The sequence below is a fragment of the Anolis carolinensis genome, unplaced genomic scaffold (genome assembly GCF_035594765.1).
Source record: "Anolis carolinensis isolate JA03-04 unplaced genomic scaffold, rAnoCar3.1.pri scaffold_10, whole genome shotgun sequence".
NCBI classification, from domain to species: Eukaryota; Metazoa; Chordata; class Lepidosauria; order Squamata; family Dactyloidae; genus Anolis; species Anolis carolinensis.
Window position 1 is genome coordinate 6,629,251 of NW_026943821.1, and position 24,533 is coordinate 6,653,783.

The 24,533-nt window shown below is 43.0% G+C and overlaps 1 long non-coding RNA gene across 1 annotated transcript; it reads right to left on the bottom strand.

Annotated features, from left to right (window-relative positions):
* Positions 1-504: 504 nt before the first annotated feature.
* LOC134293826 (uncharacterized) lies at positions 505-8,409 on the bottom strand. The gene is made up of 3 exons (XR_010000790.1): positions 8,182-8,409; positions 4,963-5,170; positions 505-1,475 (listed from the first exon to the last, which is right to left on the bottom strand). It is a non-coding gene; the product is annotated as an uncharacterized LOC134293826 (long non-coding RNA).
* Positions 8,410-24,533: the final 16,124 nt, after the last annotated feature.

The window sequence follows — 24,533 nt, forward strand, 5'->3', positions numbered from 1 at the left end:
GAGTGCTTTTTCATCTCCATTTCTAATAATAATAATAATAATAATAATTCCGAATCCAGACTGACAAAGTTCTGGAACACAACACACCAGACATCACAGTTGTGGGGAAAAAAAGATTTGGATCATTGATGTCGCCATCCCAGGTGACAGTCGCATTGACGAAAAACAACAGGAAAAACTCAGCCGCTATCAGGACCTCAAGATTGAACTTCAAAGACTCTGGCAGAAACCAGTGCAGGTGGTCCCGGTGGTGGTCGGCACACTGGGTGCCGTGCCAAAAGATCTCAGCTGGCATTTGGAAACAATAGACATTGACAAAATTACGATCTGCCAACTGCAAAAGGCCACCCTGCTGGGATCTGCACGCATCATCCGAAAATACATCACACAGTCCTAGACACTTGGGGAGTGTTCGACTTGTGATATGAAATCCAGCATATCTATCTTGTTTGCTGTGTAATAATATAATAATAATAATAATAATAATAATAATAATAATAATAATAATAATAATAATAATAAGTTTATTTATATCCCACCTCCATCTCTCCCAAAGGGGACTCGGGGCGGCTTACAGCAAAATCAGATACAAAACAATGATAAAATAAAATATGAAACATCAAAGAACAATAATAAAAACCAATAATAATATATACACAGCAGCCAAAAAAACACAAAGCGGTATTAAAACATCACATTAAAAACAATGAGGTTGCAATAGCGGAGAAGCAAGGTGCACATTATGAGTTACAAATTTTAAATAGATAAAGTGCAATAGATTCATTTAAGATCACATTGGGTAGAGAGGAGCCCTGAATTAATATCAAGTAATCAGGAAAAGAGCGACTAGTACAAAAGGTCGAGGAGTATAATTTCTAAGCTGAAGAGCCGGCGTTGTCCGTAGACACTTCCAAGGTCATGTGGCTGGCATGACTGCATGAAGCGCCGTTACCTTCCCGCCGTAGCGGTATCCATTGATCTACTCACATTAGCACGTTTTCGAACTGCTAGGTTGGCAGAAGCTGGGGCTAACAGCGGGTGCTCACTCTGCTCTCCAGATTCGAACCTGTGACCTTTCAGTCCGCAAGTTCAGCAGCTTAGCGCTTTAACATGCTGCACCATTGGGGGCTCCTAAGATATGATAGGTAAAAGGTAAAGGTTTTCCCCTGACGTTAAGTCCAGTCGTGTCCGATTCTGGGGGTTGGTGCTCATCTCCATTTCTAAACTGAAGAGCCGGCGTTGTCCGTAGACTCCTCCAAGATCATGTGGCTGGCATGACTGCATGGAGCGCCGTTACTTTCATGCTGCAGTGGTATCTATTGATCTACTCATATTTGCATGTTTTCGAACTGCTAGGTTGGCAGAAGCTGGAGCTAACAGCGGTGCTCACTCCGCTCTCCGGATTCAAACCTGCGACCTTTCAGTCCGCAAGTTCAGCAGCTCAGCGCTTTAACACGCTGCGCCATTGGAGGTTCCTAAGATATGATAGAAACACAATTAAATCCAGATAATAAAACAATTGTTAGATTTTAATATACACTTTAAAACCAAAATGCAGATTATAAGACATACATAGCTTTGGAAGCAGTTTTCAGAAAGTAGGTTGTCAGCCATTGCGGTGAGATGGGTCTATGGCTCCTTCTGCACTGCCATATAAAATCCAAATTATCTGCTTTGTACTGGATTATATGGCAGTGTAGACTCAGATAATCCAGTTCAAAGAAAATGATGCGGATTATCTGGTTTGAGAATCTCGATTATATATGGCATTGTAGAAGGGGCCTAAGTCGCACTCTCTCAGCCTCAATGGAAGGTAATAGCAAACCTTCTTGGCATAAATCTTGCCGAGAAAATTCCGTAATAGGGTCACCTTAAGAACAAATTGAAGGTACACTATAATAACAACATTTTTTTAATAACTAGATTGCCAACCTCCCAGAAACAAGGGCTCCTATTTTCTAACAAAGTGTTATCTTGGTTGCCAACTTACCAGGAAAAAAATGATCCTTTGAATTTAAAGCAGCAATTTTTTTAGAAATCTGAAGGTCTCTCTTTGAATCAGATCAAGACACTTTGCTCATTTCTTCCATTTCGAACTGCTCCAGTCAGGTAGCAACCTGATCTGGAAACCAGCAGCTTTCGCTTTCCAAAACAGGGGGAAGGGACTGATCCTTGGATCAAATGAAGCCCTGCTCGCTGACATTAATTTTATCTTTTTGATCAGCGCTTATATTATCCTCCTTAGTAACCAGGCCATTCTAGCTGTGCCATTAGAAACTGCAAGAAAATAAAATCCCGTTTTCCAGGAACTCCTAACCTTCCATATGCTGCAATTATTCTTTGCTATTAACATGAGCATCCTGCTTATATCTTCAATAGGAGCCAGGCAGCCAGTGTGTTTAGGAGCATTCCAGATTATTTGCTTTGAACTGGATTGTTCGGATGTGTAGACTCATATTTGGATTATCTGATTTGATAATCTGGATTATATGGTAGTGTAGATCCAGCCTGACCTTTCCCTGTAGACTCAAGCAAAAGCAAACTGCTGCAGCTCTTCCTAGCTTGCCCATTCTTCATTATTTATTACTATCTTGGGGACCCAACAATGCCTGGGTTATTAGAAGAAGGCATTGTTTGTTTTGGGATGTTAGGTAATATCATTTAGGTTTGGTCCAGATCTGTTGTTGGCTGGGTTCAGTGCTCTCTGGATAAGGGTGAACTACAACTCTCAAAATCCCAGTGCAGTCACTCCCAAACCCTGACAGTATTCGCAGTTGGTCATGTTGGGTCTGTGTGCCAAGTTTGGTCCAGATCTGATGTCGGCTGGTTTGGTGGAGTTCAAAGTGCTCATTGAGTGCAGGTGAACTATAAATCCCAGTACCTACAACTCCAAAATGTCCAGGCCATTTCCCCTCAAAACCCACCAGTATTCAAATGTGGACATATTGAGTATGCATGCCATGTTTGGGCCAGATCCATCATTGTTTGGGTTCATAGTGCGCTCTGGATGTAGGTGAACTACAACTTTGTGATGTCTCAGGCACCTTTGGCCCCTGATCCAGCAGCCATTGCGGATCAAAATGAAGAGGATTTGGGTTTTTTCCCACCGCAGCAAGATTCTATCCCTTTCCAGATGTCTCCTGTTGACATTGCAGAGCCAGAGCCAATTAGAAATGCCCTTGAAATGTTGCCGGCTCTTCCCAGATCGCCAGAGAGTTTAGAATTTGATAGAAGGGCTACTTTCCAAACAGATCGCTGTTGAAGACAAAGTTTAAGGAGAAGTGTGAGATTAGCGGAGCGAGGAGATTGTGGCTAAGTCATTTCTCCTGGGAAGAACTGAGGAGGCAAGCATCTGGCATCTAGTTGTTAGCAGTTCGTTCTCTTGGGAAATTTTGGGGAGACACGCACCTGCTTGGGGGAAGCTTTTGGACTTCAATAAAAGTTCTGTGCAGAGAATCTTTGTTGTGGTGTCAACTGGACTTCTAACGGAAGAATACATCGTCTATTGAGCCTGTGCTTCTAAGCGGCCCGTTGGCGCGCTTACTCTCGAGTAGACCGGGTGTAGCGTCTCGTTCCTTGCCATGTTCGGACTGTGTTTCAGATCCACCACAAATTGCCTTGCCTAGCCTTGAACCCTGTTTTTGGACTATTTTTCAAGTACTTTCCTAAGGAACTTTGCTCTTTTCCCCACTCAAACTTCCATTAGGTTTGAGTGTGTTTCGGTTATTGGATTTTGAACTTTGGACTCTAATATTAGACATATAACTTTCTTTCTTTGGACTATTACTGATCTTTTCTAAAAGGTCAACTGACTGACTATCTACTCTGCTTATAATTGTTAGAAACTTTTATTGCTTTAATAAAGATATTAGATTGTATATTGGCCTCCGTGTTGGTTCCCAGTGTTCGCGCTGCCTAGGGGTGTTACAAACTTCTATAAATCCCTCTAAAGACCTCCAGTATTTTGTGTTGATCATGGGGGTTCTGTGTGCCAAGTGAGTTCCAGGTCCATCGTTGGTGGAGTTCAGAGTGCTCTTAGATAGCAGGTGAGCTATACATCCCTGTACCTACAACTCCTATAAATCATGGTGAATTCTCCCCAAACCTGCAATGTCATTGGAGGGAGTGCCTTTGGTGGCTCCTCAGCACTGGGAGTTATAGTTGTTTGTGGAAGTGGAAGCTTGTCTGTGTAAATGGACACCTCAGCCACATACACACATACATATTTTCACTTTTATTATGTGTATAGATTACCTATATATATAAAAGAGTGATGGCATCAGGGCAGCGGACAAAACAACAAAACTACAGGCCCCCCAACCTTAAAATTTGACAACACAACCCATCATCCACGGCTCTAGGTTGATACAACAAAAAGAAAAGAAAAATAAAGTCCTAATTAGAGGGAAAGGAATAATTGTTTTTATCCAAGGGCTAAGCTCCACCCACTTGGTCTCCTAGCAACCTACTCAGTCCAGGAGACAGGCACAGTTAGGCCTCAGGCCTCTCCCACACTGCCTATAAGATACAGATTATCTGATTTTAACTGGATTATATGGCAGTGTAGACTCAAGGCCCTTCCACATAGCTATGTTACCCATTTAGAATCTTATATTATCTGATTTGAACTGGATTATCTTGAGTCCACACTGCCAGATAATTCACTTCAGTGTGCATTTTATACAGCTGTGTAGAAGGGGCAGTTCTAGGCAGATAATATAAGATTACAAATATCCAGTAGAGTCTCACTAATCCAACATAAAGTGTCCTCTTTCCTCACCACTTTCACAGTACACAAACAACCAAATGCATACTAAACATAAAGACAACCATACAACAGACATTCAATACCACCACTACCTCAACAATTTCTCACCGACACCACCAGACAACACCACAGCAACGCGTGGCCGGGCACAGCTAGTTATTCATAATAATAATAATAATAATAATAACTTTTACCACATTGATCAAGTTCAGACGTTGCTTTGCCACATTTGCCCCACTTTTCAGCCTGTCTTCATAGAAAAAAAATATTGAAATGATTAGTGGTTTCTTCACGATCAATGAATCGAGCCTAATCATCATAATACTTTGCCAATTTATTGTGGGGTTAAAGGACTCTCATTTATAAGGCAGGAGCAGATGTCACGCCACGGTGAGCAACATCCTGGGGAGAGAGGATGAGAAAAAGGGCTCATAAACACATTAATACAATGACTGGTTTTTAAAGAAAATGACAAAATTGCCAATGCTTTTGCATCTATCTATTTACGGACCCGGGTTTGGAAATGTCAGCTTGTTGTGGAGTCACATAGAGGATCCCAAGAGGAGGGGAAATGGATTCGGCATGAATACACAATGCCCTTTAGCGTAATGTCTCATCACAAAGAAATCTGAAGCAACTTGGTTGCAGATTTGAAATCCTAAAGCAGGGGTCCTCAAACTTTTAAAGCAGAGGGCCGATCCACAATCCTTCAGATTGTGGAGGGCCCGAATTATCATTTGAAAAAAAACGAACAAATTCCTGTGCACACTGCAAATGTCTTATTTGTAGTGAAAAAAACCAACAAAAATGAAAGAACAATATAATATTTTAAAATGAAAACTATTGTAACCAACATAAACCTATCAGGATTTCAATGGGAAGTGTGGGCCTGCTTCTGGCCAATGAGATAGTCAAGTGAATTAGGATTGTTGTTGTGTGCCTTCAAGTCATTTCAGACTTTGGGTGAGCCTAAGTCTAAAATTATTTATTTATTCATTTACTACATTTATTTATTACATTTATAACCCGCACTTCTCACCCCGAAGGGGACTCAGAGCAGCTGTATGTACATACAATTTATTATTAGCATAGCACAATATTAGCATTATATATTACTACTAGCTGTGCCCGGCCACGCGTTGCTGTGGCATTGTCTGGTGGTATCTGTATTTTATAGGCAGTGTGGAAGAGGCCTAAGTGAGGCCTAACTTTGCCTGTCCCCTGGGCTGAGTGGGTTGCTAAGAGACCAAGTGGGCAGAGCTTAGCCTTCTAACTGGCAGCAATTGGATAAAACAATTATTCCTCTCCCTCTGATTAGGACTTTATTTTTCTTTTCTTTTTTTGTATCAACCTAGAGGCATGGATGAGGGGTTGTGCTGTCAATTTTTGAGGTTGTGTGGTGTTTAGTTTTGTTGTTTTGTCGGTCGCCAGGATTCCATCACTCTTTTATATATATAGATTGAACTATACCACTATACTGTAATATTATATGTAATATATAACCTATAATGGGGGGCCCTGATGGCACAGTGTGTTAAAGCACTGAGCTGTTGAACTTGTGGACCAAAAGGTCCCAGGTTCAAATCCCGGGAGCGGAATGAGCACCCGCTGTTAGCCCCAGCTCCTGCCAACCTAGCAGTTCAAACAAGGCAACGCAAACTCTTCGGCTTAGAAATGGAGATGAGCACCAATCCCCAGAGTCAGTCATGACTGGACTTAATGTCAGGGGAAACCTTTTTATAACATATAATTAATATTATTATATGGTATTATTATTAGTATTATATTGTATAACATTATAATATTATTATCAATATTATATGAATATACGATATATTATATTATTTAAAATAATATAAAAATATTATATTATAAAACTGACGGCGAGGGCCAGGTAAATGACCTTGGAGGGCCACATCCGGCCCCCGGGCCTTAGTTTGGGGACCCCTGTCCTAAAGTTTAGGATACAAAAAAGAGGAAGGGAGGGGGGAAAGAAAAGAGAAAGAATACAGCAGCAACTTTAAGACTAGCTGAGCTGCAAGGAGAGGCGGGTAATAAATGATGATGATGATGATGATTATAGTATAAGACAAGTTCTTCAGATGCTCTATACTGGATCCGAAGAACTGGGTTTATATCCATGACAGCCCATCTATCTACCTATACAATAAAAGTGAAAATATGTTTGTATGTATGGTTGTATGCAAGCATGTATGTATGTATGTACATACTGTATCTACTCAAGTATAAGCTGACCCGAATATAAACCAATTTTACCACAAAAAACTGAGAACTTATTGACTCGAGTATAAGACGGGGGTGGGAAATGTAGCAGCTACTGGTAAATTTGAAAAATTCAAATTAAAATAGATACAGTAGAGCCTCACTTATCCAAGCGAAACAGGCCGGCAGAACCTTGGATAAGCCAATATCTTGGATAATAAGGAGAGATTAAGGAAAAGCCTATTAAACATCACATTAGGTTATGATTTTACAAATTAAGCACCAACACATCATGTTATACAACAAATTTGACAGAAAAAGTAGTTCAATACGCAGTAATGTTATGTTGTAATTACTGTATTTAGGAATTTAGCACCAAAATATCATGATATATTGAAAACATTCACTGCAAAAATGGCTTGAATAATCCAGAAATTTGGATAAGCAAGGCTTGGATAAGTGAGACTCTACTGTACCAATAAAATTACTTTAATTGAGGCATCAGTAGGTTATTTTTTAAAATATTTACCGTAATTTAAGATAAGACTGTTCAACTCTGATTACCTACATAGTCGAGTATAAGCCAATCTGAATATAAGCACGCCAGTGCCCTCACTCGAGTATAAGCCAAGTTTTTCAGTCCTTTTTAGGGTTGAAAAAGCCCCCAAAGGGCTGAAAAACTCGGCTTATACTCAAGTATATACGGTATGTTTGTGGGCGATTTCCACTTCAAGAGAGCACTGTAATTCCCATCAATGACTGATCTGGACCATAGTTGGCACACAAACCCATCATGACCAACTTTATCTACTGGTGGTGTTTGGGGGCAATGACAGAGAATGACGGGAGTTGTAGTTCATCCACATCGAGAGAGCCCTGTGACTCTCATTAACAATGGATGTGGACCAAACTTGGCACACAGGCCCATTATTCTTGACAAACACAGCATGCGCCATCCCGATGAATTATAGTTCTTTACGGGTACAAGGATAAAATGAATTATTTTCTTTCCGTTCTCTATGACTCCAGCAAAGAACAAGACTGGCAGATGGGCCAGCAACTACAACCCTCCCTTAAAAGTTCATTTGTATATCTTTTTATTAAAAGTCCGCAAATATGCGCTGATACATATTTGTCCAGGTTTGGTGGATCTGTAATTGGCTAAGCAAACGAACCCAAAGGGTGCTCACCAGTGCGTCGTCTTCATCTTGGAAAGAAGTCACGAGTGGAGTGCCGCAGGGTTCCGTCCTGGGCCCGGTTCTGTTCAACGTCTTTATTAATGACTTAGACAAAGGGTTAGAAGGCACGATCATCAAGTTTGCAGATGACACCGAACTGGGAGGGATAGTTAACTCTCCAGAAGAAAGGAGCAGAATTCAAAACGATCTTGAGACTAGAGAGATGGGCCAAAAAAAACAAAATGAAGTTTAACAGGGACAAATGCAAGATACTCCACTTCGGCAGAAAAAATGGAAATCAAAGATACAGAATGGGGGAGGATGCCTGGCTAGACAGCAGTGTGTGCGAAAAAGACCTTGGAGTCCTTGTGGACAACAAGTTAAAAATGAGCCAACAATGTGATGCGGCTGCTAAGAAAGCCAATGGGATTCTGGCCTGAATAAATAGGGGAATAGCGTCTAGATCCAGGGAAGTTATGCTCCCCCTCTATTCTGCCTTGGTCAGACCACACCTGGAATCACACTGTGTCCAATTCTGGGCACCACAGTTGAAGGGAGATGTTGACAAGCTGGAAAGTGTCCAGAGGAGGACAAATAAAATGATCAAGGGTCTGGAGAACAAGCCCTATGAGGAGAGGCTTAAAGAACTGGGCATGTTTAGCCTGCAGAAGAGAAGGCGACATGAGGGCCATGGATCAAGATGTGACAAGGGGAAGTCCTAGGGAGGAAGGAGCAAGCTTGTTTTCTGCTGCCCTGCAGACTAGGACATGGAACAATGGCTTCAAACTACAGGAAAGGAGATTCCACCCGAACATCAAGAACTTCCTCACTGTGAAAAAGGCTGTTCGGCAGTGGAACTCTCTCCCCCGGACTGTGGTGGAGGCTCCTTCTTTGGAGGCTTTTAAGCAGAGGCTGGATGGCCATCTGTCGGGGGTGCTTTGAATGCGATTTCTTGCTTCTTGGCAGAATGGGGTTGGACTGGATGGCCCATGAGGTCTCTTCCAACTCTACTATTCTATGATTCCATGATTCTATCTGCAGCAGTGAATCTCATCCAAAGACTTTGTTTCTCAACCCGTTAATACAATTGTATCTTTTCTTGTAACCTTTTTGTCTATCTTATATCCTTTACTTTCTGCTATACTCTTAAATGTATCAAAACATATATTAAATGTCTGATTTCTGCCCAAGCAAGCTGCAGGGGTCTTCACCTCTTTGATGACCTCACTGAGGAATTTCCTGAACATCTGAGCTGGGAAATCTCCCTGGACAAAAAGTGACAATTATTGTGTACACATGTCGATCGGCAGGCGGTTTCCAGTCCTGATCTAATAGCGCATCATTATGCATTTATAAAATCTAAAAAACAAACAAAGATAATTTCTAATGAGTTGCTGTGAGCTTTCCGGGCTATATGGCCATGTACCAGAAGCATTATCTCCTGACATTTCACCCACATCTATGGCAGGCATTCTCAGAGGTTGTGAGGTCTGTTGGAAACTAGGCAAGTCGGATTTAAATACAGTAGAGTCTCACTTATCCAACATAAATGGGCCGGCAGAATGTTGGATAAGCGAATATGTTGGATAATAAGGAGGGATCAAGGAAAAGCCGATTAAACATCAAATTAGGTTAATATTTTACAAATAAGCACCAAAACATCTTGTTATATGCCAAATTTGACAGAAAAAGTAGTTCAATATGCAGTAATGTTATGTTGTAATTACTGTATTTACAAATTTAGCACCAAAATATCACGATGTATTGAAAACATTGACTACAAAAATGTGTTGGATAATCCAGAACGTTGGATAAGTGAGACTCTACTGTATATGTAGAATGTCCAGAATGGGAGAAATAACTCTTCTCTGCCTGAGGCAAGTGTGAATGGTGCAACTGGCCACCTTGATTAGCATTGAATAGCCTTGTAGCTTCAAAGTTGGCTGCTTCATGCCTGAGGAAATCCTTTGTTGGAAGGTTTTAGCTGGCCCTGATTGTTTCCTGTCTGGAATTCCCCTGTTTTCTGAATGTTGTTCCTGATTTTAGAGTTTTTTAAACACTGCTAGCCAGATTTTGTTCATTTTAATGGTTTCCTTCTTTTTGTTAAAATTGTCCACATGCTTGTGGATTTCAGTGGTTTCTCTGTGTAGCCTGACATGGTCTTTGTTAGTGGTCCAGCAACTCACTGATTCCAGCCATGAAAGCTGTCGACAACACATAATTTCGAATAATTATCCCTAAAGAAGGCCTAACCTGGGCATCGCTGGGTACTTCAGCTAGTGTTAATTTAAAAAAAAACAACCAAGAATTTGGTATTAAAAATGCTGCTGCATTCTTTCTTTTTCCCCTCCTCTTCCACCTTTTTATGCTGCACGTTGAAATCAGAAATATCATCTTTATTTTAATGCCAACCAACCAACTGCTAAAAACAGGGCTTTTCATAATGAGTTTTTGTTTTACTAGAAACGAAAGTCCAACACACATCCCAAGACCATGTTTTCCCATCCCAAGCTGAACACTTTGTCTTTTTCCAAGAAATTAAGTGGCTAGACCATATTGCAATCTGTAGTTCAATAAAGGGCACATTTTTATGACTTTCTCCATGTGCTATTGGCTGCTTCTGTTTAGTACGAATAAATAAAATTAAAGATTCACTCAAATATAGTTTACATTCTTCTAGTCTCCTTGTAGGGACACATTTGTCCTTGTCAGTGATGGAAAGAAGAGAAGGAAAAACTCCCAGAAGTCAGGGAGGCCCAATATTGGGGCTAAAAACAGAAGCATTATAATAAAAAATGTCTTTAATGAGGTTATACATAAATTTATCCCATTCCAAAATACTTATATTGTATACTAGCTGTGCCCGGCCACGCGTTACTGTGGCGAAGTATGGTGGTATGGGAAATAGAGTATTGAGGAATTGGTGGTAGTTAAGGTAAAGGGTAAAGGTGTGGAGTCCAGATACTCCAGTTAAAGCAGATAATATAAGATTATACATGGATTATATAGCTGTATGGAAGGGCCTTGAGTCTACACTGCCATCTCATCCAGTTAAAATCTGATAATCTGTATTTTATAGGCAGTGTGGAAGAGGCCTAAGTGAGGCCTAACTCTGCCTGTCCCCTGGGTGAGTGGGTTGCTAGGAGACCAAGTGGGCAGAGCTTAGCCTTCTAACTGGCAGCAATTGGATAAAAACAATTATTCCTCTCCCTCTAATTAGGACTTTATTTTTCTTTTCTTTTTGTTGTATCAACCTAGAGGCATGGATGATGGGTTGTGTTGTCAATTTTCGAGGTTGTGGGGTGTTTAGTTTTGTTGTTTTGGCGGTCGCCAGGATTCCATCACTCTTTTATATATATAGATGACCATTAAGGACAGCCTGAAACTGTTGTCAACAATAAAATATACAGTTGTTCCCTGCTCAATTCATAGAGAGATGCAAGTAAGAAAGTATTGCTGTTGTTGTAATTTTGTTATGATGTTTATTATTATTTTATTTCATTATTATTATTAGTAGTATTTAATTATTATTACTATTATTAGTAATATTCCATTATTAATATTAGTATTATTGTATTTTTCCCCGTGTCAGGAAAAACTTGAATTGCTTCTGGAGTGAGAGAATTGGCCGTCTGCAAGGATGTTGCCCAGGGGATGCCCAGATGTTTTGATGTTTTTACCATCCTTGTGAGAGGCTTCTCTCATGTTCCCACATGGAGCTGGAGCTGATAGAGGGAGCTCATCCCCACTCTCCCCGGGTGGGATTCGAACCTGGCAGCTTTCAGGTCAGCAACCCAACCTTCAAGTCCACTATGCCATTGGGGGGCTCCATTGGGGTATTAGTAGTAATAGTAGTATTAATTATTAGTAGTATTAATATTGCATTATTATTGTATTATTACTACTACTACTATTAGGATTATAATGCCCTTTTTCGCTGATGCACCCTGATGATGATTATTATTATTATTGTTATTATATTATTAGTATTAGTATTATTTACTTTTTGTTTTCTTCTCTCAGGGAGCATTTTTCTTCTCAAAGAGCTTCCTGTTTACCTAAAAAATCCTGTTTACCTAAAAATAAACAAAGCCAAAAAGGAAAACATTAGTAAATATGGCAGAAGTAATTTTAGTTAATGTACATGTCAGAACAGTTCTCTGAACTGCTCACAAAAGTACAATAAAATACATCATATTAATAAACACACACATATATTAAAAATGGGCTTGTGCAAAAGGACAATCCAGCAGAGACTTATGTAAAACTAAATACATAACACAACTAAAAAAAATACATGAAATAAAAATGCCAATTTTAAGATCACAGATTGCAAAGAGCATCTCCAGGGAAGTTGTTTTCCAGCCATTATGGAAAAGGCTTCCGAGCCACTTACTAAACAGCAGATTACTCTGGAAGCAGACTATAAAACAGTCTAAATATATATCTAAAAACAAGTCTTTTATCAACATTTCCAATAAAAATGGGTAGAGTGTTACGTGTAATAGGTGACACCCAGAAGTATACATACTGAATTTCATCTCTCAGAACATAGTAAATGTTCCCTTGATTCCCCAAATTTTTAGCATTGCTATAAGGTGTACACTGTAGAATTAATGCAGCTCAATACCACTTCAACTGCCATGGCTCAATGGTATACAATCATGGGATGTAGTTTGGCAAGGCACAAGTCTTCTTTGAGAGTAAAGCCTAAAGATGGGAAACTACAACTTCCAGGAGCCATTGCTATTAAAGTGGTGTCAAACCAGATTAATGCTGCAGTGTAGATGCATCTAAAGGGCAACATCAAGCCACTACACTAAACTGGCTCCATTGTTGGTATTATCCGTAGCCTTTTGATATCAAGATTTTGGGTCTTAATTTTATTAGTACTGTATCGTGTTTTATTCTGTATTGTCTATTTTAAGATATGTAATTCACTGCCCTGGTGGCAGTGTGTTAAAGCGCTGAGCTGCTAAACTTGTGGACCAAAAGGTCCCAGGTTCAAATCCCGGGAGCAGAATGAGCGCCCGCTGTTAGCCCCAGCTCCTGCCAACCTATTAGTTCGAAAACATGCAAATGTGAATAGATCAATAGGTACCGCTTCGGCGGGAAGGTAATGGCACTCCATGCAGTCATGCCGGCCACATGACCTTGGAGGTGTCTATGGACAACGCCGGCTCTTCGGTTTAGAAATACATAACAATATAATCTCTAAAACCAGGACAGTAAATAAAGAGCAACACTCTGAAAGCAGGGAAATTGGAAATTCCACAGAGGAAACAATCAGGGCCAGCTAACACAGACAAAAAAAAATCAAAAATATTGTATATTCACAACCTTTAGGAAATAATATCCCCTGATGGCGCAGCGTGTTAAAGCGCTAAGCTGCTGAACTTCTGGACCGAAAGGTCGCAGGTTTGAATTGGGGGAGCGGAGAGAGACCCCACTGTTAGCCCCAGCTTCTGCCAACCCTAAAGTTCAAAAACATGCAAATGAAAGTAGATGAATAGGTACTGCTCCAGCGGGAAGGTAACAGCGCTCCATGCAGTCATCCCACATGACCTTGGAGGTGTCTATGGACAACGCCGGCTCTTTGGCTTAGAAATGGAGATAAGCACCAACCCTCAGAGTCGGTCACGACTGGACTTAACATCAGGGGAAACCTTTACCTTTACCTTTACCTTTAATTCAATGGCATTATGTTTTATCTGTGTGTTTAAGTCGATTATAACCTGCATTGAATTGTGAGGACACAAGTATTGTGCATTTAAGTAAATCAGATCTAATTTGCCAAATAGTCGCTGTTGAATGTTTTTATGTTGAATGTTTTTATGTTGAATGTTTTTATATTGTGGAATGATATTTTAAATTGTAAGTCGCTCAGAGCACTCTGGTGGAGAGCGACTAATTAAGAAATAAAGTGAAGTGAAGTATCAATCAAAACATCATTATTAATAATAATAATTTGCATTTTAATATTCAATGCAGGATTATTATTGTTAATTTGTATTTGAATATTCAATGCAGCTGTATTATTATTAATATTATTTTAATTATTAATGTGTATTTGAATAATCAATACAGCTATATTATTTTCATTAGTATTATAGTTATCCAAGCTAAACGGGCTGGCAGAAGCTTGGATAAGCAAATATCTTGGATAATAAGGAGGGATTAAGGAAAACCCTATTAAACATCAAAATAGGTTATGATTTTACAAATTAAGCACCAAAACATCATGTTATACAACAAATTTGACAGAAAAAGTAGTTCAATACACAGTAATGTTATGTTGTAATTACTGTATTTACGAATTTAGCAACAAAATATCATGATATATTGAAAACATTGACTACAAAAATGGCTTGGATAATCCAGAGGCTTGGATTAGCAAGGCTTGGATAAGTGAGTCTCTACTGTATTATTAATTTGCATTTAAGTATTAAATACAAATATATTATTATTATTATCTATTAATGTGTATTTGAATATTCAATATAGCTATATTATTATTAATTTGTATCAGAATTTCCAGTAGAGGTATATTACTATTTTTATTGTTGTTATTATTAATTTCTATTTCAATATTCAATACAGGTATATTATTGTGATTACTATTAATTTTTACTGGAATTTTCAATACAGCTATATTATTATTAATAACATTATATTTATTAATTTGTATTTGAATATTCAATAAGTAAAAGGTAAAGGTTTCCCCTGGCGTTAAGTCCAGTCCAGTCATGTCTGACTCTGGGGTTTGGTGCTCATCTCCATTTCTAAGCCAAAGAGCCAGCGTTGTCCGTAGACACCTCCACGATCAAGTGGCCATAGGCATGACTGCATGGAGTGCCCTTACCTTCCCGCCGGAGCGGTACCTATTGATCTACTCACATTGGCATGTTTTCGAACTGCTAGGTTGGCAGGAGCTGGGGCTAACAGCGGGCGCTCACTCAGCTCCCGGGATTTGAACCTGCGACCTTTAGGTCTGCAAGTTCAGCAGCTCAGTGCTTTAACACAGTTCGCCACCGGGGCAAAGTGTGTTAAATACGGGTATATTATTATTAATTTGTATTTGACTTTTCAATAAAGGTACATTGTTGTTGTTGTTTATTTGTTCAGTCGCTTCCTACTCTTCATGACCTCATGGACCAGTCCACGCCAGAGCTCCCTGTCGGCCATCGCCACCCCCAGCTCCTTCAAGGTCAAGCCAGTCACTTCAAGGATACCATCCAACCATTTTGTCCTTGGTCGGCCCCTCTTCCTTTTTCCTTCCATTTCCCCAGCATCATTGTCTTCTCTAAGCTTTCCTGTCTTCTCATGATGTGGCCAAAATACTTCATCTTTGCCTCTAATATCCTTCCCTCCAGTGAGCATTATTTCCTGGAGAATGGACTGGTTGGATCTTCTTGCGGTCCAAGGCACTCTCAGGATTTTCCTCCAACACCAGAGTTCAAATGTGTCTCTTTTCCTTCGCTCAGCCTTCCTTATGGTCCAGTTCTCGCATCCATAGATTACTATGGGGAATACCATTGCTTTAACTATGCAGACCTTCGTTGCCAGTGTGATGTCTCTGCTCTTCACTGTTTTATCATTCTGATGACGGTCGCCCCCGCTTTCAAATTGATTAAAAAAAAAACGCAGCAGAGAGTTCCATAGATTACTCTCCAAAAGAACGGAGCGGGACCGCAACAGACTATTATTAAAAGACCTTTTTTCCTTCATTTTCCTCTTCCCTGAACTATGTAACAAATCCCCCCAATAAAAGTAGCATTTATTTTAACAATAACACTCTCTATCTGGTTATTTTGTATCTTTCCCTGACTCCTTCCTTCGCATGCAATCGCTCTCTCTCCCTCCCGTCCTTTTAACTCCGGCTGAGATTCCCTGCCATAGATTAACATGGCGGTCGATATAAATTGGCTCATATCTCTATCAAAATTACCCCTAGAACGCTCCTCTTTTAGTCCTAACCCTTTCTAAGGCTCCTGACTCGAAGACAACCAGCAGAACCGGAATCGGTCCAGTTTTCGGCACCTCATCAGCTGACTGTCAAAACGGGATCGACAGCTCCTTTCAAGCCAAGCTGCTGCCTTATCCCGGGTTTTCCTCTCCCCGCGACTCGCGGAATGGCTTTCCCTAGCCCCTTTCTGTGAATTGGGGATGGGGGGGATCGCTCTCTCGCGGGGGAGACATAGTTCTCCAAGGACCCTCACCCTCTACAGCTGCCAGGGGGTGACGGACGGGTGCACTCCACGTTCCATGCATACTTTTGTGATTTTATGAAGAAGAAGAACACTCTTCCCCAGACCTACCCTTGGACTTATGAAATCCTATACCTCCAAAGACTTACTAACCCATATGTGCCCCTTCCCCATGCCATCTCTATGAATTCCTTATGAACTCTTTCTCCTCATGCATTTGTGAATATTCATATTCTATGTACTTGGACACACTCATGACTCGCTGTGTATGAATTTCAAATCGTTGGGTTAACTTCATGAATTGTGAAATCATGCTGCTTGAACCCCACTTCTATATTGGATTCCCCAGATGTTGTGAACTTCGTCCTTATCAAATGTTTTCTATTGCTTATTTCTATTGTTTATATCATTCATGATTCCCCTTTATGCAATGTCACCCACCTTTATGGATTCTCCTTTATCTCCTTTATCTACCTATCTGCCTATATGTATTTATACTCTTTGGGATCCCCGGAAAATATGTGTTTTTCCCAGCTGGGTTTATATTCCAACTTTATTTTTAATTTTCATTTTATCCCATATAATTGGCAGATCATGAAATCAAATGGGAAATATTATGACCCCAACCTGAACTCTAGCCCCATGACTCAAACCTCCCTTCCCAAAAACAAAAGGATAATCTGCCACAGTTTAATCCCATCTCATTCCGATCGCATGGACAATATAGGGCGAGTCACCAAACTCCTAAAGGTGACTCGCCCCCAAGGCAAACATTGTCACATCTCAGGCCAGGACGCCGCAGGAAGGCACCCTGTGGGGCCGTCAATGAGGGCTCATCACCACCCATCACCACTTCCTGTCTGACACCCCAAAGACATATCTAAAATCTGCGAACGTGACAGGACCCCGGACATCCTTGATGGGTGTCATTAATTCCTTTAGAAATTGGCTGGGCCAGAATTAATCCGATGTTTCCTGTCCGGTCACCGCATTGTTTCTATAGCTCCCGCCTCCTCCTCCTCTGATTGGCCCGAGGGGGGACAAAAAACGGCTCCCCATTGGGCCAGCAGGGCAAGGCGGGAAACGAAAGCCCGCCTCGTCCAACCTCTCAGCCTATCCGCGATCAGATGGGCAGGGAAGCGGGGCGGGAAATTCAAAGGGCTGTCAGACCGAAACATTGTATAAATATGACTTTATTTGAAACATATGTTACGCTAGTAGATTGAATGATCGCTATTAGCGTCCTTTTCAGCTGAATTGCTCAATAAAACTCCTTGGCGGATTTTCCTTCAACGTGGCGGACCTTCTTCATTTCAGGCTTCAGGTTGTATTGCGGCTTATATTCTTCTTTTGGCTTCGCCAAGGTCCGTTCCCTCAGGACCGGATCGGCTTCCTTCTAAAGGGGCCCGATCCCCCAAACGCGGTCGACAACATAATTTGGCTTTACCACGAAGGGACTTGCTTGGAAGTTCCAAAAATCAATTTTTTTTAGGCTAAAATTCCAAGCGGCGACCTTGGTCCAGATATTCTGGGACAGGTTGGGGAGAGAAACGGCTGCAAGGAGGGCCCTCCGACCAACAATTTGACCTCATTTCACATCCAAATTTCTCTGGCAGTCCCTTTCTCTCTCTAGATCTGATTCAGGGTACTGAACAAAGGAGCCAGATAGGAGGAAGCAGATTTTTAGCTCCTCGAAGGAAAAGCGCCAACGTGAAACAGGGGACGCCCTGTAAAAATAAAAGGGAACCGGCCCCGTTGTTGAGACCCAGGTGGGCGGAGTCCTGGAGGTATTGCACTTCGGATCAGGGCTCGGTAACAAATTCCTGGTGAAACACGGGAAGATCTGGCACCCGGGGGACGTGTGAGAACAGTCTGGCTTGTAAGATTACAGGTTCTAGGATCGTGGGGTAGGGGAACGATTGTGTTCCCGGGGCACCTGCGGATCCCACGAACGCCAGCCATTCAGCCTTGGTGTAGGGAGAACTCTTGAAAGGACGAGTTGCATCCAGCCGGTGGGTGAGTCGTTACTCCATTAACTGTCAGGTACTGGGCAGGGGCTGAGCCAAGGATGGGTGTTTGTTCAAGCACGTCTAGGGTGTCCCACCCCAGCAGACATCCCCAGGGATTCTCCATTGGGTAAGATCCTGGCCAATTGGGGTGGGCTTTGCATCGAAAAACATGGTGCAGGCCAGGTTGGGCTAACTCAGAGCACATAAGTGGCCCCTTATGGCCCTTGAAGGGGGAACAGCTTGCCCCCCCGTTTGAGTCACCGAATTCGGAGTATTGACCTAAGGTGACTCACCATGGGGAGGGCAAGTGGTCCCAACTTGCTTATGTTGCAATGTTCATGGCCCTAAGCCAGGGAGAGAATCGGAGGGGGGGAGGGGGGCCCACGTCTTCCCATGCAGAGATTTGGGCTCCAAAAACAGCCCCCCAAAGATTCCCCCCTAGACCCTTTTCCCCTTACCCCCTCCTCCAGAGGATTTTCTGGACACATTTGCTTGCCTCCTCCCACCCCATCAGCCCCCCTCCTCCAGTCCCCATCCCCACCTTTTCTCCTCACCCTGAGTCTTGCACCGACCCAGAACCCCCAAATCGACCCTTCAAGGGAACCTCTGCTTCCCGGGATCCCACTCTCCCAGACTCACTCTCCCAATTCCCATTTTCCCCCGTCTCCCTTCCGTTTCCCAGCCCTCTATTCTCTCTCAGCCCCCCTCCCTTAATCTCTCCCTCTCTTCCTCTCGCTCGTCCTTTTTGACCAGAGGAACAGGGGGAAAGGAGGGGCCATGGGGGGAATGAGGACCCTCAGAGGAAGGAGGAATTGACTGTTCAGAGACCAAAGAACATTCATTGCCATCCTCTGTTTCATCAAAAGCCTGAATATTGGATCAATAGTTCTCCAAAGAATTATTTTCCCCTCTCTCCCTCCTTCTCAAAGCAATCTGCTTCTGAATTTTTTTTGAGTCACAGTTCAATTCCCTTTTCCCCTCTTCTTTTCTGTTTGCCTTCAAAACTTTACCCAAAATCTCTAGAGACTCCCCAAAGATCCCAGAGGAACATAAATTTTTAGACTGTCAATTTGCATTTTTGTTGGTTACAATTTGCAAGTGGGACCTTTGATCTGGCATTCTTTCTCAAACTAAAGGATCCTGTGTCCTCAGAGACTCCTTTCCCTTTTCTTTTTTCTTCACCCAATCCCTTTGGGCAACCTTGCAAAACCCCTCCCCCTTTTTTTTTTTGAATCTCCCTCTCAGCCCCCCCCTTCTCTCTGGGGGATATTGTGTATCTTTGGAAAACCTTCCATCTTCAGAGACTGGCTGAGTCCTGCCTGGGGCTTCCCTGTTCTCTGAGTAGTATTCTTTGTTTGTTGTCTTAACTTTGGAGCTTCTGTCTGTCCTTTAAATGTGGGGAACCAAGTTTTGTTCCTCTTTCTCATGGTTTTCTTCCTTGAGCTATCCTTTCTGTTTCTCTCTCTCTCTCTCTCTTGTTTGCTATTTCTTGAATGACTGTGTATACAATGGGTTAGGGATTTTACTAACACTCTCTCAGTATAAAAGGGACCGTTGGGAATTGTAGAATGGGGATCCTGGCACCCCACATAGAAGGCACCCCACTCCGACCTGGACTACCAGGACCATCATCCGCTCCTGTGGCTATCAAGGGACTCTGAGAAACCCAGCTCAGATAAGGCGAGAGCAACCAGTGGGGTGCCATCACGGTGATGAGGCCCCCACCCACAAGCTGGCTCCAACCCCTGGCAGGGGTCGTAAGGCTGATCCTGAGCAGAAGAACATCCCCTTCAACTGCAGGGAGGGAAGGGCGCCCCCACGAGACCAGGAGAAGGCTGGCAGGTAAGGGCGACCCCTCCTCACCTGAAGAAGAGGTGGCAGAGGCTAAAGGTGCGTCCCCATGGAGCCACAAACAGGACCCGCGCTGTTGGTCGCTGGGTCATGCGCGAGTGGGGAGCCCAAACATGGCTGCGAGGGTGCCAGAGGAACCTTCAGTATTGAAAATGTCCCAGAAGGTATGAATGATTTATTTCCATTTTTTCCTCCTTTTTTTTCCTCCTTATAAAACTAACCCTCCACTCTTAGGGTCTTGGGGGAAGGGGAGTGGGGATGGGACACGTGATCTCTTTTCTTTGCTGTCTTGAGGCATTCTCTATCCCTTGGACCTCCTCCCGGGTGGAGGTGCTGGACCTGGCTGTGGACACTAGGAGGCGCCTGGTGAAGATGGCATCACAACCTCCTCGAAGCCCTCCTGACCTCCTACACCGCTTGCAAGGTTGCTGGAATCCGTGCCTGGATCCATCACACCAGGCTCAAGAGCGCTCCTGAACCTGAGCCAGCCCCCACCAGCGGTGAGGAAGACCAAGATCTGTGGACAGCTGAGCTGGGAGACGACCTGAAGGTGTTGTTCCGGAAAACACCTCCTCAGGGACCGCCGCCCGCGAACTGTCCTGACCCACACCCTCCCGAGGCCCGGAGAAAGACCAAAAGCCAGAGACCAAAGCACAAGACCCTCTCCAAGGACCTCTCCAAATTCCATCCTTCTAGCACCACGGGAACACCCCCATTTGGACCTACAAACATTTGACAGCTCGCTTTGACAGCTGTCAAATCGGCCCTCACTTCAACCCCCGCTCGGAAGAGCTAACCCCACGATTCCACTGGGAGCTGTCCGGCGTGCTGAATCAGGAGCCGTGAGTCCTAATTTCCCTTCTAGTTTTCTCTCTGCTCTCTCCCTGTCTTTCCCACTAGGAGCTGACCAGGGTACTTAACCCTAGAAAATGCTAACCCTAATTCTCATTTTTTTCTCTGACTCTCCCTGCCAGTTCTAGCACGGTGTTGTATGAGTGGCTTTCTTCTAAAGTAAACTTCTGGCAACAGTTGGCCACAAAAGCCTTAAATGTCTCAGATTTTTGCCTGTCCAGTGGAGCCTCAGCCACAGACCTGTTTTCCACCTGTTTAATTGGCATTCCAGAACCTCTGGAAATTTTTAGAAATTATACCATGTTCCAAGACATCCCAAAGGATATGTCTTACAGAGATCTCTCTAACTGGGGAAGAGTCTCCATGGACAAGTTGCCTGGCATGGCTACCATCCGCCTTGCTCATGTTCCCCAAGCAGAAAATTGCTTTCAAATACCCACCTGCGTCGGTGAGTGCCATCAGCTTCCCATTGACAACTCTCTAAATTGCACCCATATAGAAAAACTGTTTCATCTGAATGCCCATTTGGTCCTGCCCCCAGGATGGTTTTTCCTGTGTGGACAGACAGCCTATGGTTATCTACCTGCCAATACCTCTCAAGCCTTGGCGTCAGTGGCAAAGGAAATGCATGAGCTGCAGGAGGCTGTGTTAGATAACAGGGCAGCTATTGATTTCCTCCTATTGAAAAAACCACTATGGCTGTGAGAGTGTAAGGCACATGTGCTGCTTTAATTTGACAGACCAGACTCCTATGATTCATAAATCCATCGAGGGTTTGAATGATTTGGCCTCAGGAATTGAGGAGACGACTGGATTCGACCTTAGTTTTTCTGACCGATTGGCTCCCTTCTTTAGACTGGTTGAGGAAAGGTTTTCTCCTCTTTCTAGCTGTAATCCTTTTCCCTCTAATAATAAGCTGTTGCTGGTCGCATTTGCCCGCTCTGTTCCAAATTTGGCAGAAAAGGAACCATTCGAACCCCTCTCAGCAGATGGCCATGCTGCCGCTAAGAGGTTATAATATTTATGCGGTAGGGCAGGGGCGAAATAGGCTCCGCCCATCTCGCCCCGCCCTTACCGAGTGGGGATATGATGACGGTCGCCCCCGCTTTCAAATTGATTAAAAAAAAAACGCAGCAGAGAGTTCCATAGATTACTCTCCAAAAGAACGGAGCGGGACCGCAACAGACTATTATTAAAAGACCTTTTTTCCTTCATTTTCCTCTTCCCTGAACTATGTAACAAATCCCCCCAATAAAAGTAGCATTTATTTTAACAATAACACTCTCTATCTGGTTATTTTGTATCTTTCCCTGACTCCTTCCTTCGCATGCAATCGCTCTCTCTCCCTCCCGTCCTTTTAACTCCGGCTGAGATTCCCTGCCATAGATTAACATGGCGGTCGATATAAATTGGCTCATATCTCTATCAAAATTACCCCTAGAACGCTCCTCTTTTAGTCCTAACCCTTTCTAAGGCTCCTGACTCGAAGACAACCAGCAGAACCGGAATCGGTCCAGTTTTCGGCACCTCATCAGCTGACTGTCAAAACGGGATCGACAGCTCCTTTCAAGCCAAGCTGCTGCCTTATCCCGGGTTTTCCTCTCCCCGCGACTCGCGGAATGGCTTTCCCTAGCCCCTTTCTGTGAATTGGGGATGGGGGGGATCGCTCTCTCGCGGGGGAGACATAGTTCTCCAAGGACCCTCACCCTCTACAGCTGCCAGGGGGTGACGGACGGGTGCACTCCACGTTCCATGCATACTTTTGTGATTTTATGAAGAAGAAGAACACTCTTCCCCAGACCTACCCTTGGACTTATGAAATCCTATACCTCCAAAGACTTACTAACCCATATGTGCCCCTTCCCCATGCCATCTCTATGAATTCCTTATGAACTCTTTCTCCTCATGCATTTGTGAATATTCATATTCTATGTACTTGGACACACTCATGACTCGCTGTGTATGAATTTCAAATCGTTGGGCTAACTTCATGAATTGTGAAATCATGCTGCTTGAACCCCACTTCTATATTGGATTCCCCAGATGTTGTGAACTTCGTCCTTATCAAATGTTTTCTATTGCTTATTTCTATTGTTTATATCATTCATGATTCCCCTTTATGCAATGTCACCCACCTTTATGGATTCTCCTTTATCTCCTTTATCTACCTATCTGCCTATATGTATTTATACTCTTTGGGATCCCCGGAAAATATGTGTTTTTCCCAGCTGGGTTTATATTCCAACTTTATTTTTAATTTTCATTTTATCCCATATAATTGGCAGATCATGAAATCAAATGGGAAATATTATGACCCCAACCTGAACTCTAGCCCCATGACTCAAACCTCCCTTCCCAAAAACAAAAGGATAATCTGCCACAGTTTAATCCCATCTCATTCCGATCGCATGGACAATATAGGGCGAGTCACCAAACTCCTAAAGGTGACTCGCCCCCAAGGCAAACATTGTCACATCTCAGGCCAGGACGCCGCAGGAAGGCACCCTGTGGGGCCGTCAATGAGGGCTCATCACCACCCATCACCACTTCCTGTCTGACACCCCAAAGACATATCTAAAATCTGCGAACGTGACAGGACCCCGGACATCCTTGATGGGTGTCATTAATTCCTTTAGAAATTGGCTGGGCCAGAATTAATCCGATGTTTCCTGTCCGGTCACCGCATTGTTTCTATAGCTCCCGCCTCCTCCTCCTCTGATTGGCCCGAGGGGGGACAAAAAACGGCTCCCCATTGGGCCAGCAGGGCAAGGCGGGAAACGAAAGCCCGCCTCGTCCAACCTCTCAGCCTATCCGCGATCAGATGGGCAGGGAAGCGGGGCGGGAAATTCAAAGGGCTGTCAGACCGAAACATTGTATAAATATGACTTTATTTGAAACATATGTTACGCTAGTAGATTGAATGATCACTATTAGCGTCCTTTTCAGCTGAATTGCTCAATAAAACTCCTTGGCGGATTTTCCTTCAACGTGGCGGACCTTCTTCATTTCAGGCTTCAGGTTGTATTGCGGCTTATATTCTTCTTTTGGCTTCGCCAAGGTCCGTTCCCTCAGGACCGGATCGGCTTCCTTCTAAAGGGGCCCGATCCCCCAAACGCGGTCGACAACAATTCAGGTTGGTCATTGCTCTCCTCAATTTCTTCTGATTTCCTGGCTGCCGTCTGCAGTCATCTTTGCTCCTATAAATACAAAGTTTTCTCCCTCTATTTGCCAGTCATCAATCAGTCTGGTTGCCATCATCTTGGTTTTCTTGATGTTTAACTGCAACCCAGCTTTTGCACTTTCTTCTTTCACCTTGGTTAGAAGGCTCCACAGCTCCTCCTCACTTTCAGCCATCAAAGTAGTATCATCTGTGTATCTAAGGTTGTTAATGTCTCTTCCAGCAATTTTAACTCCAGCCTTGGATTCCTCAAGCCCCACACGTACG